Here is a 15,401-nt window from a genome sequence, read left to right as displayed (position 1 = left end):
TGCCAGGTCTTTCCAAAGACACCTTCCTATTGATCGTGAAGATTTCAACTTAAATCGGTTCTTCGTTCCAATGTCAGTAATTTTACTGGAATCAATCTTCTTTTTCATATCATCTGGTGAAGGAATCCATTTCTAATGGCTAGCTTTAAATTTCCGGACCCTCATTTACTTGTCTACGGAATTATTCTCTTCTAGCTCCTTTTTAAATCGACACTCCATCCACCATTAAATATACTTTTCATAGTTTAAGACTGAACTCAGTTTTATACTTTCGCAGAAACGATTAACCAACAGCAGATTTTATGGTAAATCTTTAAGAATTAAGATTTCCATTAGAATGGTGCTTTCAGTAGTTTCGAGCACTGAGTTACGCTTGCCTACAAATTCTGAATTCTAGTTCTAGCTCACTGAACTTTTATACTTAACGATCTGCCTTAATTTACACATAAATTCTGATTTGTTACGAATATCAGCATAATATATTTGTCACCAGACTGTAAAATCTCTCTTCTTGCCACCAGTTCCCTCCAAGACTGCCTAACATAAGGAAAGTTTCTATGTCAAGCGAGGGGTGAAATCCTGCACCTGGTCCAGATTAGATCCGGTGTCCCAACAGAAGTTCCTCGTTACTGCCACACTTCGCTGTTGCTCAACGCTGGGATATGGTTCAACAATATCTGTCTGCATGCGACTGCTCGTCATTTGAGTTCCGGGAGCATTATTGCTATCTCTCGGTGGAGATAAACGTTGTTGACTTGGCGAAGAAAACCCGCTGTTAGGATACGGTCTATCGTAAGGATTACCTCTGGAAGCTGGATATTCTCGTCGTGATCTAAACTGACGCTGTTGATGGTAATTATTTCCATTTCTAGGGTATGGACTCTCAGCTGGGTTACTCCTATTTTGTTGCTGAACTAAGCGAATTCTAGACGTTCTTTGAACATCTCTGCTGTTTTGTCGAGAGCTAGTTTCTCGTCTCCATGTAGACCGCCAAGCATCTTGTTCCTCTGCTTGCTCATATCTCTTAACAAAATCCGCTAAGAGATCCACGGTGTTCGGAGCATGAGCCAAGCACAATTGCTTTACTCTAAAAGGTAGCTGTCCGATGATTAGGTTAACTACTTCCTGCTCGGTGTAATGATTACTCAGATTCCTATAGGCAGAGTACACAGACCAAATATATTCCTCCACATTGTTATCATTCTGCTTATTGTACCGCCTAGTCCTCACAGATGCCAATTCTCTCTCTTTCGCTTCTGTTGAAGCAAAACGCTTCTTGAACTCTCTGCAGAAATCGGAGTAAGTGCGGAAATCATTCTTATGCGAATAAAACCAGTGATAGGCCTTTCCAGTTAACAAACGTGGAATGATTTCAAGCCTATAATGTTGAGGAATCTGTAGAATTTCCAGGTTTGTATTCAATTCCTTTAAATATATTTCAGCTGAAGTAGCGATAATATTGCCGTCGAACTTTCTCATAGAATTTATGTCTGCCATTCTAGGAGTTACCCCAGTGCGTAACATGCGTGAAGCAGGCTCTCTTCTGTTTCTTCTGCTGCGAGCAGTTGATTCACTGTCTGAGGAGCTGGATTCGTTCATCTTCTTGTACCTCTTTTTCCGTGACGTCTTTCCTTGTAGGTTTGAAGCTTCATCTGAACAGATGGGATAAAATGTCGATCTTCCAGAACCTTCATCAACACGGTGGATTTTAGGATGATCAGAGTTCATCTGGATCTGTAACCTATTCAGCTGATCAGAAATATGAACAATTTCACTACAGATATGACCAACATCTGAGGAAAATTTGTCTTGTTTAGTTTCAACTGTTTTCCTCCATTCTTCGTCAGCTTTCCGGTATCCCTCGGTTTCATTTATATTCTCAGCAAGTTTCTCTGCCACATTGTGATTAATGGTATCTTCTAACTTGTCTGTGATAACAGTTACCTGGTGATTCACATTTTCAAACACTTCCTTTCTGAAACTGCTCTGTTCTTCAGCGATTTCCTTACGAAAGTTACCCTGAGATTGTTCAACCTCTTCTCTCAACAGGGCAATTTCTTTTTGCACATTTGATTCCACTTGTAGAGAGTTTGCTTCACATGTCTGACGTAAATTAACGATCTCTATTTGAATGCTTTCTTTTATCTTCTGATGATTTTCTTCCATTTTTACAGTCAAATTGTCCAGTCTCTGTCCCATTTCCAAAGCTGATTCTGTGAGTTTTGAATAACCCTGTGAAAACTTCTCTTCTAAGCGCCTTTCTGATTCCACCAGATTTCTACCACTTTCCTCTAACTTTAAGTTCAAACTGCATTCCAACATGGCTACATTCTCCTGAAACTTAGCTTCCAAATTGCTGGAACTTTCTCTAATCTTTTCCTTAATTTTTGATTCCAGAGAATCCAAAGCAATGGCGTTTTCTTGGATCTTTGCTTCCAGATTGCTGGAACTTTCTCTAATGTTTCCCTGAATTTTAGATTCCAGAGATTCCAAAGCAATGGCGTTTTCTTGGATCTTTGCTTCCAGATTGCTGGAACTTTCTCTAATGTTTCCCTGAATTTTAGTTTCCATAGCCCTTGTACTTTCCTCCAACATAATCCGTATTGAAGAAAGCAGGTCTGCTGTAACTGGAACTGACTGCACTGGAGATTCATTTTCCTCAGCCGACGATTTACTTGCACTTCTCAACATCTTCTTATCCATATTCTTCTAGCACAGAATTTCCATCACAATCACAAATCAATTACTCTTCACGAACACACAAAAATGAACACCACTAACGAAACAACAGATTTCGAGCCCCGCGTTGTTGCGCCAAAATATTGAAACGTTCTTTAGTCAAAAGAACATGATTTAACTAAAAGAACAAATAATAAGTTCACATGAAAGACTCGAAAGCATACACGTGATGCCTCTCAGGGTATGGGGTCATATCTCTCTTCGTTCGTTGGTCAAAACAAATCAAAGTCAAGTTTTCGCTAAGAGAAAATAATTATATTTTACGTCTTAGCAAAATAAATACTTATGTGCATAAAATCCACTTCAGTCAAAGAAATAACAGCTTCTTACAATTCAACATAAACACTCTTTTAAAACTCGAAGCCCGAACTCCTAAGTCAAGACAAAAGACACTCGTAATTCCCATGGCAACAGCTCTTAACAAGATAACTATATACAGGTTAGTTACTATCCTGACATTATCAGTGATAGGTAAATTACAGTAATTGATATTACAAAAACAATAAACATTTGTACAAGAAAAGATAATTAATAACAATAGATATTAACAATAAATATTTGTGCAATGGGAAAGGACGTGTCAAATATTTGAGTCATAAGGTTTTATAAGAGAGATAAGTGCATTTACAATTGTGCCAAAGAAGAAATATATATTTTTAAGGTGTTTGACGGAGTGGTTAGCGTAGCGAAGACAAAATCAAGGTCAATTAATTCATCATCCATCCTCACTGTCTCGATTAATCAGAAAAGGTGGAAAACCGACGGTAAATTAATCATAGTTTAGTGCTTTCTTTCTGTCTGGAAAGGGAAATTTCTCTTGCATACACAGGAAAAATTAACAATGTTTTCAGTTCTTTTCTATTAAACAGGCTAGCAAACAAAATCGATGGTGGTGTCACATCCCCCAAAATAGCTCCTATCGCCAATAACATTCCAAGAACACTTCTCAAAACACTTTATTGAAGGTTGCTTTCCACCCAAGAATTGAATTCAGTGCCCCTTGTACTTATATCATCAAACTTCGACCAGAATTATATTTTTGGAGGAAGATACATTAGACAGTAAAATATTTTCTAAGCATTGCAAACTAGTAATACTATTAATCTAACAGGGCACGAATACTTTCAAGTAAAACTTATGTGGCTCTTGCAGAAACATTTGTTTTGAGAGCGGAACGAGAAAGAAATTTTCTTTGTAAACCATCAATTAAATTTAAAATTTGGTATAGAAACACGATTCAGATTGACTTACTGGTGTAAAATTAATTTGAAACGAAAAGAAATTCCTTCCAATTTTTTATTGATAACATAAATGATAAATATAAAAAAGGGGAGGAGGATTTTCCCCATGGTTGGGAACTTTCGTTCTGAATTTTTCAACTAAAAACACAGTTGTTGGTCAAATAAAGAGAGACTAGAATGGAATCAATTGTTTTGCTCAACTATTTCTTCTAGTGGCCGGTGTAGTTCAATGAGAGAGGCCATTTCCCACCTGCCTCTCTTTCCTAGCCAATAGCCGGTTGAATCATAATTTCCAATTGAATTTGCTTAATCTAAAGAAAAAAAAGAAAAACCTTCCGCTATGCTTTAGAACTTCTACCTCAGTGATCAAAATCCTTTGACTCTGATCACAGACGTGCTTCGTAAAAATGAGACCGGCACGACGAGACACTTCATGGGATTACTTTCGCACAGAGTTTGCAAAAAACCATAGCAGTTCCCTGTTCTCCACGACATTCACCTTCAATTACTCTCAAAATTCAGAAAGCAGCGATTTCCCTTTCAGACTACACAGGCCCTCCTAGAATACAAGATGCAGTTGCTCATCGAAGAATGAAAATTGACCTGTTTCCAGATTCGATCGAATTACAGGCAGTCTTTCACCGCCTACTTCAGAGTAAAAGTAATGGAAATACGGCTTAAGACCATTGAAAGCCAACTTCATTGTTATAGGAACTTTCGCTTTGCATGGGTTGAAATGGGTTTTTATAGCAAGTGATATTAATGTTGTCAGACTTTAAAAAGAAGCCGATCTTCGCGGTACTGTTGTTTGCAGCGAACTCAAGGGTCCGGGTTGGAACCTCGGAAAATACATTTTCTCTCTATACCTTGATGGTCAAATACATTCGAACAAATCAAAACTTAGTAGTCTCGGCGGCCGGGCGCAAGGCATGAAAGGTGTACTCGCGATCCCATCACGGAAGGTTCCGAATTAGACTCCCAGCCTGAGATTGTCGCTATTTAGCAAAACTGGCAGAAAGCGACGCCAAATAACAAAAATTACAAATTGAAAGTTTCTTTCTTTTAAGTGAGGTAGAAAGGAGGGGGTAGTTTGATTGATTGGATAATCGGAACTGGACCTACAGTTTGATTGATTGATTGACTTGGTGTTGGGACTAGACCTACAGTTTAAAGTGGGATCCGAACCACTATGTGCCTCCACCGGGTATCGAACCCGGGACCCCTTGATTACAAGCCGACAACGCTACCACTGCGCCATCTGGGAGGTCGACGGGCCTACAGTTTCAAGTGGGATCTGAACCACTGCGCAATGCGCTTTCATCGGGTATCGCACCCGCGACCCCTTGATTACAAGACGACGACGTTACCATTACGCCATCGAGGAGGCCCGGGAGAGGGGAGGGGTAGTTGTGAGGGATGCAGACTTGTTCATGAGTAAGGATAACAAGCTTTGGCAACAAAGGAGAGACAAAACTACTTCCCTCTGTCGGCAGAGCTTTGTTACCCTTCAAATTTTGCAGTTCCAGGCAAGTGATAAATTAATACTGTACTATAAATGAAAACACACCCAGCTAAAAGTGACAAGTCGAAACATGTATTATCTCCAGTTTACAAAATTATTTTTTTATTCCAAGATTCTAACATGTCTACCATCTAAAATTTGACAGTTAACCTTAACAACAAGCATGTTGTCAGCCACCAGTCTACCTGTTCCTGCCGAGAAAGGGAGTGGAAAGAGACTTTTACCCGAAATAGAATTTACAGGTGATATTAAGGGTTGCAATAAATGCCACTCCCCCCTTACTTACTTTCCCTCCTTTGTCACACATACGTGTGTCCAAGGAAACCATTATTTAATAAATCTATAATGCTGCATTAATTAAATAGTTTTACGAAATTGATTGATTTAGTGTTTTAAGTCCACTTTATGCACAGTAAGGCTAATCGGGACTGGACCTACAGTGTAAAGTGGGATCCGAACCACTTGTGCCTCCACCGGGTATCGAACCCGGAACCCCTTGATTACAAGACGACGACGCTACCACTGCGCCATCGGGAAGGCCCCAGTTTGACGAAATGGGGTTGGTATTAGAGTACCCTCTATTGAGTTTGCATTTTTTGTTGTAATAACTTGTGAATTAGATAAACCTTCTCGAAGCAACATAACTGAAATACACACCTAACAGTTTGAAACAAGACCTAACATAGTAACAGTGCCAGGAAAAATTTGTGGGGAGTCGGAGTGGGGTCATTTTCGGGCGGGGGGATCTCATTTAATACACCCTAAAGTACCATATAAAATAAGTATTTGGGTCAAATAAAATAAGCATTTATTTATCTAGTTTTCTTGGGAAGGGGGACAGATTGGTTGACGGAGTGACAACAGGCGTCGTCTTTGACCCAAGCTCACTGCCTAACCCAAATACGGCAACATTGCAAATGAACGAAAAATGCGGGGGAAAAAAAAGTCGTGATCATCATCAGTGGTCAGCAAGGGCTATTGGAAAATACATTATACGTTTCGCACAGTATTGAGGCAAACATTAAAAAATTCATGTTTAATAAGGGTCCAAAATATATTCTGCTTCTTCCTAAAACTAGGTAAATGACGTGCGGTATATGTTAAACTTGAGTTCATACCCCCAATTAACTGCCTGTAAAGACAAGAATCACGCATGGGTTTACAATACAACACAGACCCGTAGCCAGGATTTTATTTCGGGGGGCCTCATCCCTAATCAGCACAGGCGTCGCTAGAAATATTTGAGGGGGCAGGCCACTGACAAAACTTTATTAGTAGAAATAATAACAATAATAAAAATCACCTTTGTCATTTTAGAATAATAACTATTATAAGTTATTAAAAATATAAAAAAATAATTCAAATTTATTGTTGTTGTTATTAACTTTTACACATTCCGTTCAAAAAAGGCTTTAAAAGTTAGGGACAAATTTTACTCAAAGTTTATATTGTGTGACCTCTCGCAAAGAAAACTATGCATTTTGGGTGCTGTGGATCCATTAGCTATTCCTTGTATTAAATGGTAGAATATAAAAATATACCTGATTCCTCCATTATACACTGAACTTTTTTCGATGTAATGTTTAATCCTACTAAGGAAATGGATCCATTTAGCTATTGCTTGTATTAAATGGTAGAATATAAAAATACAACCTGATTCCTCTATTATACACTGAACTTTTTTCGATCTAACGTTTAATCCTACTAAGGAAGTAAAATTAATTACCACTATACACTATTTAAATTATATATTTGTAGGAATTCGGAGGGGCTTCAGCCCCCTTAGCCCTTCCCCTGGCTGCGTGCCTGGTACAACAAGTAACATTCTGAAACTATTTTCTTTGTACAATTGTTTCTATTCACGACAAGACACTAGAGAATTGCACTGGTTCAGTTGTCTTAGTGAATAAGTGGCAAGCTTCAATATTCGTTTCACACATGTTCCTCATGAAGAAAAACTGTAATTTTGTCCTTAAACTCAAAGCTTCCTCGATGGCCTCCCTGATTCGATCCCCGGTGTATAGGAACATTCACATTGGTTCGGATCCCACTTTAAGCTGTAGGTCCCGTCTTGATTAGCCCATCTCTGCACAAGTAGACTTAAAACAACTCTTGTCCTTGCATACAATTCATGCTAAACCCACCAATGCAACGTAACAGAAGGAACAATTGAATTGGTCACCAAAAATGGATCCTTTGGTTGATGTTTTTGTTGCTAAAAAATGTGTCCCCCTAGTCTTAATGACGCTAGTATTAACGCCGGTCGAGGTAAAAAGGCGCACAACTTTGCTTCCCATCCTGTGGTTTCTCACGCCGCCGATATGCATAAAAACAAACTACCATATGCGTAGCTACATCATACGCACTCTCAAATGATAGGCCTGCTCTGCGTTATTCATCGTTCTTCTTTTCCTTTTTTGTTCGAACGCGAAGGCCGTTGGTCCGCCCCCCTCTTAACCACTCGCTGCAATCGTCCTTGATCGCACTTGTACAACAACACATGGAACAAAAAGAGGAAAAAAACTTCACTTACCTTGTTCAACAGGCGAACAGCATATGGGTCCCAAGTATCCACGTATGATCGCAACGTGCTTCACTAGTACAGCACAATCACACTCGAAAAACACTGACAGGATGTCAAATGGTTCTGTTATGTTCTCGATCACACTGAACACACAACACAGACTTTTGACACTGTACACCACATCGTAACTCACACAAAACTTTTCCGAGTGCAGAACGGAACGTCGTCTGCAATGGCAATACCGCTCGGTCGTCTGCTGCCCGCCGAACTACAGCTACAGCGACTCCAGCGCTCCTACCGACAAAGCTGGGAACTACTAGGAGTCCAATCAACTCTTAGAGGATTCCCACGTGCTTTTCATTTCCAACAGGTTGCTAAGACATTACGTAAGGCAAGAAAACAAAAAAAAGAGATGGTACGCACTGTTCCGGTTTGCTCTTGACCAACAGTCGAGGGATATCAGGAGTGTTTCTGCTGCTATTAAAGGAGCGGGAAGCTTGTCATGGACGTCCGGAAGGAGGAGGGGGCACGTCCCCCCCTGGAGAATTAAGGTCCACCTAAAAATTATATATTTCACAAATATTTCAGTCACAGTAATGTATGTTTATTATAAGGGTGTTGAAGGAACATGATAATTTCAGACTGCAGCAGTGTTTCTTGAGGTGGCATCACTATTATGGGGGAAAATATGGCTCTATTGCCCCCTCCCTGGAAAAAAATACCTTGCTTGCCCCTCCCTGGAAAAAATCCTCTGGACGTCCATGAAGCTTGTGATATTTATCCCCCAATTATGTGCGTCGCCAGAAGTTATTGAAGGGGACCAGCCAATTGATGATTAATTGATTTGGCTTATTTTGCTTCTCTTTATTGCCACTTTTAGCTAATTACGAAAATGAGAATAAATGCTGATATGATGAAAATGATGAAGGGGCAATCACAAAGAACACCAATGTCCACAACGTGATTCGAATCCGGGACCCCTGGGGTCGTAGCGCGGTGTGCTAATAGCCCCACTACAGAGATCGGCAGGGCATGCATACCCGGTGGAGAAACATAATAGTTCGGGTCCCACTTTAAACTGTAGGTCCAGTCACGATTAGTCTTTCCGTGCATAAAGTGGATTTATAAAAATAAAATAAATTAAGCTAGTAACAAGAAATACATTTTATTGCTATCATTTTGATTATTGTTGTAATATTGGTGAGAGTGGTCTCCTCGATCCATCAATGAGTGTATCCAGCAAAACTTTTCATGCGGTTACTGTATTGAAATGCATGGGTATTTTGTTCTTAACTTTTTCACACCTTGTTCAAGAAAAAGATTCGAAAGTTTGAGGGAAATTTTAATCATAAAGTTCATGTTTGGTTTGGTTTGAGTTGCTGTTTTAAGTCCACTTTATGCACAGTAAGGCTAATCGGGACTGGACCTACAGTTTCTGCGCCTTCTGTATATAATGCGCGTGGATAGCATAGAGAACTGTGGTTCTGCCGAATGGGTCATGTTCAAGTTTGTGTTTTCTCTCGCGGGTTTTGCTACATTATCATGGGAACTATTGGAACTGCAATAATTATATTACACCATTTTACAGCTCTCGTTCTGCTCTACAAAATGAGACTATAGGATTTTATGTAGCTGCTCAAGAAGAGTGAAAATAATTTATTTTTCTGTCCAATTTTTTTAACAAAACATGAAAGAAAAGGAAGGAAGAAGGTGCAGAAGCATCAAAGAGGGGGTAAAAAGGGATAAATGTGCTAATATCACAGAAAAGTGCAAAAGGGTGCAACAAAGTGTGTTCATTTTACTTGATTTCATGTCCTAAACTACATATCTCACACGATCGTTATGTAGGCCTCTCCGATGGCGCAGTGGTAGCATCCTCGCCTTGTAATCAAGGGGTCCCGGGTACGATACCCGGTGGAGGCACATAGTGGTTCGGATCCCACTTTAAACTGTAGGTCCAGTCCCGATTAGCCTTACTGTGCATAAAGTGGACTTAAAACACCAAATCAAACAAACGATCGGTATGGAAACAGCTACTGTATATTTTTGGAAATGTGCTGCACCTTAAAATCCCTTCCCTAGTTATTACGTTCGAATGGTAATTGAACTTTATTTCCATAATGATCAACAAAAATAACAAGCTTCCTGCTTCCTTTGTAACGTCAAATGGACGATGCCAATTTCCGGTCTGGGTTCAACGGATCGGTTCAACACCTCCCGATGCTATTAGCTCCAATGATTCAGAGACCTGCTCTTTAAAAGGGGGCGTGGTGGGCATAGCCCTGTCGAAAACTACATACTCTTGCACAATTTTATTTTCATCACGAAATTTATCACATTACATTTTGACAGGGCGGGCCCACTTAGCCCCTTCCCCTTGGCGCCGATATTCTCACCTTCTCCGGTGTGAAAGGAACTACGGCTCTGCAGAAGACATAGACAGTGCTTGTTCCTCCTGTCTGGGAGACTCTTCAGTAGACATTTTCCGTCTTTGATCATGTATCTTTGATAGCGTCGCTTGAGAGGGGGTGGAAAAAAGGTCCACGGACAACCACGGAAGGTCGTCTCAAACTTGAATTATGCGGGAGTGTTCCTTTGTGTCCCACATATAATGTTCTGACGGCCTCTCCGGAGACATGTCATTATGAAACATCTTTGTTTGGCCGATCCACACAAACGATGCTCCCAGACGTCGCTGCAACCCCTTCTCGAGAATATCCACCCTCCGTCACTTGTGAATGGCTCCCACATGTCTTGACAGTAGCTGTGGAAACCTTGTCCCTGTTTCACAACGACCCCTTCTGGGGGTTTCAATGGATTCTTTCTTTTCTTGTGCCGTATTGTCTTCCACGGTGGCAATGCGAGAGACATGGCGTAGTGTTGCCAACCGAATGTGCCTTGTCATTCTGATTTGATATGATTTCTATTTAGCGTCGCTTTTCTGGCAGTTTTCGCGACGATAAGAATGAGTGATGATATGATGAAACTGATGAAGGGACACTCAAAAAGAACATCCATGTCCAAGTCTGGATTCGTACCAGGGACTCCTAGAGTCATAGCGTGCTATGCTGATCACTCCGCAACGGAGGTCAACGCTACTGGGTCTTTGATTGGTACAGGTTATTTTTATGACAGCTATCTCATTCATTCATTCATTGTTTTCTGCCTAATTGGCAGGTTTTTCACTGCAATCTCCAGCTTTCCCTATTCTCTGCCTTACGCTTCGTAATAGCGTACTGTAACGAGTGCACTCCCGGTCTCCGAAATGACGTGTCAATCATACCCCGGCACGGGGCCAAACGTCGTTATGTGTACGGGAAACCGGTCGTGACTCACGGTCCAGTTTTCAAGTTCGGTACTGAGACGGTCGTTTATTGTCATACTATTGCGAGGCGGAGATTAATACCTTGAAATGTTACACATTTTGTTTACCTTGGATGTGTAGATTCGAACAATCATAAAACACTAATAGCATAATATCCGGTACCTGAAAAACGTCAAATAACAACACTGACGAACGGTAAAAAGTGAATATATATTGTAACAACAAAAAAATATTGCAATCAACAACTGTTTACAAAGCCTCCTCGAACTCTCACAACATTCACTCTATCTCTCTTTCACACACATGAGGTATTTTTACATGTGAAGTATAGATACAAATCATGGATCTCATTAACATATCATTCCTTTTTTGTTTTAAACCGTAATGTGAATTTAGGGCATTTGTCTGCCAGCTCCTGTGCTCTTTTAAATTAGCTTAAGTGCCAGCCCTCGGAAAGCGGTTAACTAAGACAATTGGGTCGGCGTGGTTAAATCTTTCGTTCGAATGAACGTATGCATCCAGTCGTAAGCACGACATTTAACAAGTTTCTCGGACGGGGGTAATACACATAAGCCTCTCTCGTCCAATGAGAACAACTACACAATTACATAGTGATGCAAAAACTTAATTGGCTCCAGCGGCCGGAAATACACAAATCAACCGTCGGCGCGAGCAAAAATTAGATCAAAAACCACTATGCAACAAATAATACTACTTCATGCGCACGACCTTGCAATAAAAATTACGCTTTCCGCAATTAAAAAGGACTCATCAGTCAACTATTGACAAGTTAAATGGCGCGACGGGGCGGTCGGTTACACAAAAAATGGAGCACACTTTGACAATTTACACTAAATATTAAAGAAATGAAATGGAGCTTCTAACGCTGAATGCAGACAATTAAATTAGAACATCTGAACATGAAATGACGCTTTTTTACAACAATACCAAAGATTATCAGACACGGAAATTAGGTTCGGGGTTTCCTGAGTAACTTTGCAAATAAATGAGACTTCGGCGTTAACAGTACGGTGTTGATACTAACAATACACGTTTACATGGACATTGACCCTCTGAAGTATACTCTACCGGACTCTGCTACATGGCGTGGTCATTCATCTCTCCGGGACGCGGGACTTGCACACGGTTCCTTTGTGGCGAAATTGTTCTCCGAGGTCGATCGCGACGAAGAATAATTGCGACGATACGGTGTACTTGCACCTCCTTAGTACTTCGGGCGTTCCTCTTGTCACTAGCGTCGGGTGTACGTGGTCACGCGCCGGTCAGGAATCTCTCCAGTGTCGGGCATCAATTGGACGTCGATCTGCAATCATCTCTCTCTGGTAACGGGCTTCGTTTGGGCGTCGTTCTGGAATCGTCCTTCTCTCTCTCTCTCTGGTAACGAGCTTCGGTTGGAACGTACAACAGATTTGGTGGTTTGGTAACGGTCCTTCCAGGATTCGGCCAGGGAAGCTAGGGGAATTTATGAGCCAAGAGCTCGACCTAACGTTACCTGGTCTTGTTTACCCGTTGCATTTACCAATGATCAGATGCTTAATTTCTACCTCTTGTACATGAGGGAAACAACTATAGATTTTTAACATATTTAATTAATAAACAACATAAACCTAACATACTTACACAAGCAAAAGGATACACTTGTTACACATGATTGGCGCTTATCGCCACACACGACTGTATACTTATAGCACAATACTGTCCCGGGTTCGAACTCTTATGCACACACTCTACTGGCGCACTCTCTATTTCAAATCTCGTCACACACTGTATTCCAAAACTGTAGGTTTTGGTGGATCACGTGTCCCCCTGGCCCAATCAGATTGTCCGGCGTCGTTTTCACCAAACCGTGAGAACAGCATCTCCTGGTCATTCTCTGGATCCTACAGTTTCTGCCACATGTTACATAAATTAGTTCGGCGACGATGGACCGTGTCCAGTCGAAGGGATACAGGGCTGGCTCATTTGTCACTTCTCCCATTCCTTCGTCCTGGTCCCTTCTTGGCTGGGGAAGGAAGGAACGTAGCCCACACAGGAAGAAACATAGTACCCAACTTTCCGAAGGAAAGTATTCTCAACTTGCAGCAACATAGAATTGCCATATATTCCCGTTCCCCCGGGGAAAAATTTCTGAACTTGTGAAGAAATTTTTCATCATTTGTCCTTCACTAGTGGAACACCCTGTATATGATGAGTTGAAACTGTCTTTCACTCGTGGAACACCCTGTATATAATCACATTAAACTTTGTTCATTCACTTGGTGGACACCCTGTATAAAGTTCAGCTGAACTTTTGTCCATTAAGTTCTGTAACACCATGACATCTTCTTTTTTCATAAGGTTGGGTAAATTTAACTTAATAAGGTTGAAGGGTATATTTGTCTTCTCGGTTAACAAGGATTAATAACTGCCGATGTCTTCGCAAGTCGTTGGGATGGGAAGGAAAGAAGGATGGGTTATTCTCTCTTCTTTCTATCTGGAATGCCAAACGTCACTGGGTTTGGACTTCATAAAGTTTTGGTGTTCTCAGGTGTCTACAGAGGAAACAACTCTTTTGTCACTTTGAGTCTATGGGGAACTTCTGGAAGCTTTTTCACAAATTACACCACGGCATGTCGATTAACTGGATGTGTGGGTAAGGGACACGTGATTTTTCCTCTTCACTGATGAGAGTTCATCTCCTTGGCGAAATGTTCAGATTGTCTCCGATGAAATGTTCTATCACCGTCACTTCACATAGTGTTTGTTTAGCGCTTAATCACATTGTTATTTAATGTCAATAATCGTCTATCCAAAATACTTCATCACCATGCATTACGAATATACTCGTTTTCATTCACTTCATTTTTCCAAAAATTGCAGGATAGATTATACACATACATTTTGCTTCTACCGTTCACACATAGAGAGATAATGCTATTACACGTATCATGATTACACTTAGTAGATAATTCTCAACTCGAATATATTTATTGAAAATCAGAAAATGAATAATGTGACCATATCAGTTATATTAATAATATGATAATGGTGAACTCTAATAACCTTATATTAAATTTTCTTACTTTATAAATGGTCATTTTGGAACCTGAAAAGCACATGAATAAATGCTGAATAAAAGAAGCAATTATCTGACCATCATGATGATAAATTAGACAGATTTTCCTAACCCATTTTTATAATACCTCATACAAGTAAACATAAAAAATGGTCAATAAAATACACTACCAAGCAAATGAAATTTCAACCTTTATCTAATATCAGTAAATTCTAAGCATAACATATGGGACATTTGAATATACTAAAATGAAATTAAAACATTTTGAACTCAATTACCTCATGAACATAAGAACACAGGTGTTGGTTCTCATATACATCCACCTATAATTGAAAATAAACTTCTACTTAGGTTTCACTTTTGAAACTACCAGATAACATATTTATTTTGAAATTGATTAGAATTATGATATTGAACATAATAAACAGACAAGAGTTCAAGATGTCATTTTTTCATGAGTTAAAAGTTAACCTAATACTCATATTTTTAAAATATAACATATCAATATTTTTTTTTTGTTAATAAGATTTTTCATATGATAATTCATGAAAACTTATAATGGAATATCAAAACATGACAATGAGTAATTATTTTATGCCCTAGAATACCATCAATATAAAATAAATTGACAAAGAATAAATACGTCAATGGTATGACCTCGTATTGGCCTATCAACATGTTAATAGTGATTCATTTTTATTCAGTAAGTTTGCGATCGTCATTTTTATATGCATAGTTTTTCCTTTAAAATAAGGAAACAAAATACGTAAAAAGATAAGTTTGGTCTTTGCAAATTTACCGTGACCATCATTAATAATGTTTCCTGCTAAATAAATTTATTTCAGTACCTACTTAACACTTTACCTTCACTGTCATTTCAAAGTTATTACACTACTACTGAAAAACATAAAATGTGCTAATATCAGAATAAGTACATATTACCACTCAGATAAAATCTCAAATATCATAATTGT

The 15,401-nt window shown here is 39.6% G+C and overlaps 1 protein-coding gene across 3 annotated transcripts in view; it reads right to left on the bottom strand.

The window, feature by feature from the left end:
* cv-c (RhoGTPase activating protein) overlaps positions 1–8,053 on the bottom strand; it is a 698,249-nt gene extending 690,196 nt beyond the window's left edge. For all 3 annotated transcript variants that reach the window (XM_083119445.1, XM_083119448.1, XM_083119450.1), the window contains exon 1: positions 8,036–8,053. The gene's annotated coding sequence lies outside the window, so the exon portion shown is untranslated. The remainder of the gene's footprint in view (positions 1–8,035) is intronic.
* Positions 8,054–15,401: the final 7,348 nt, after the last annotated feature.

The sequence above is a fragment of the Lepisma saccharinum genome, chromosome 3 (assembly GCF_977018435.1).
Source record: "Lepisma saccharinum chromosome 3, izLepSacc3.1, whole genome shotgun sequence".
NCBI classification, from domain to species: Eukaryota; Metazoa; Arthropoda; class Insecta; order Zygentoma; family Lepismatidae; genus Lepisma; species Lepisma saccharinum.
The sequence above is the reverse complement of the archived record's forward strand: the minus strand, read 5'-3'. Positions and strand labels throughout refer to the sequence as shown.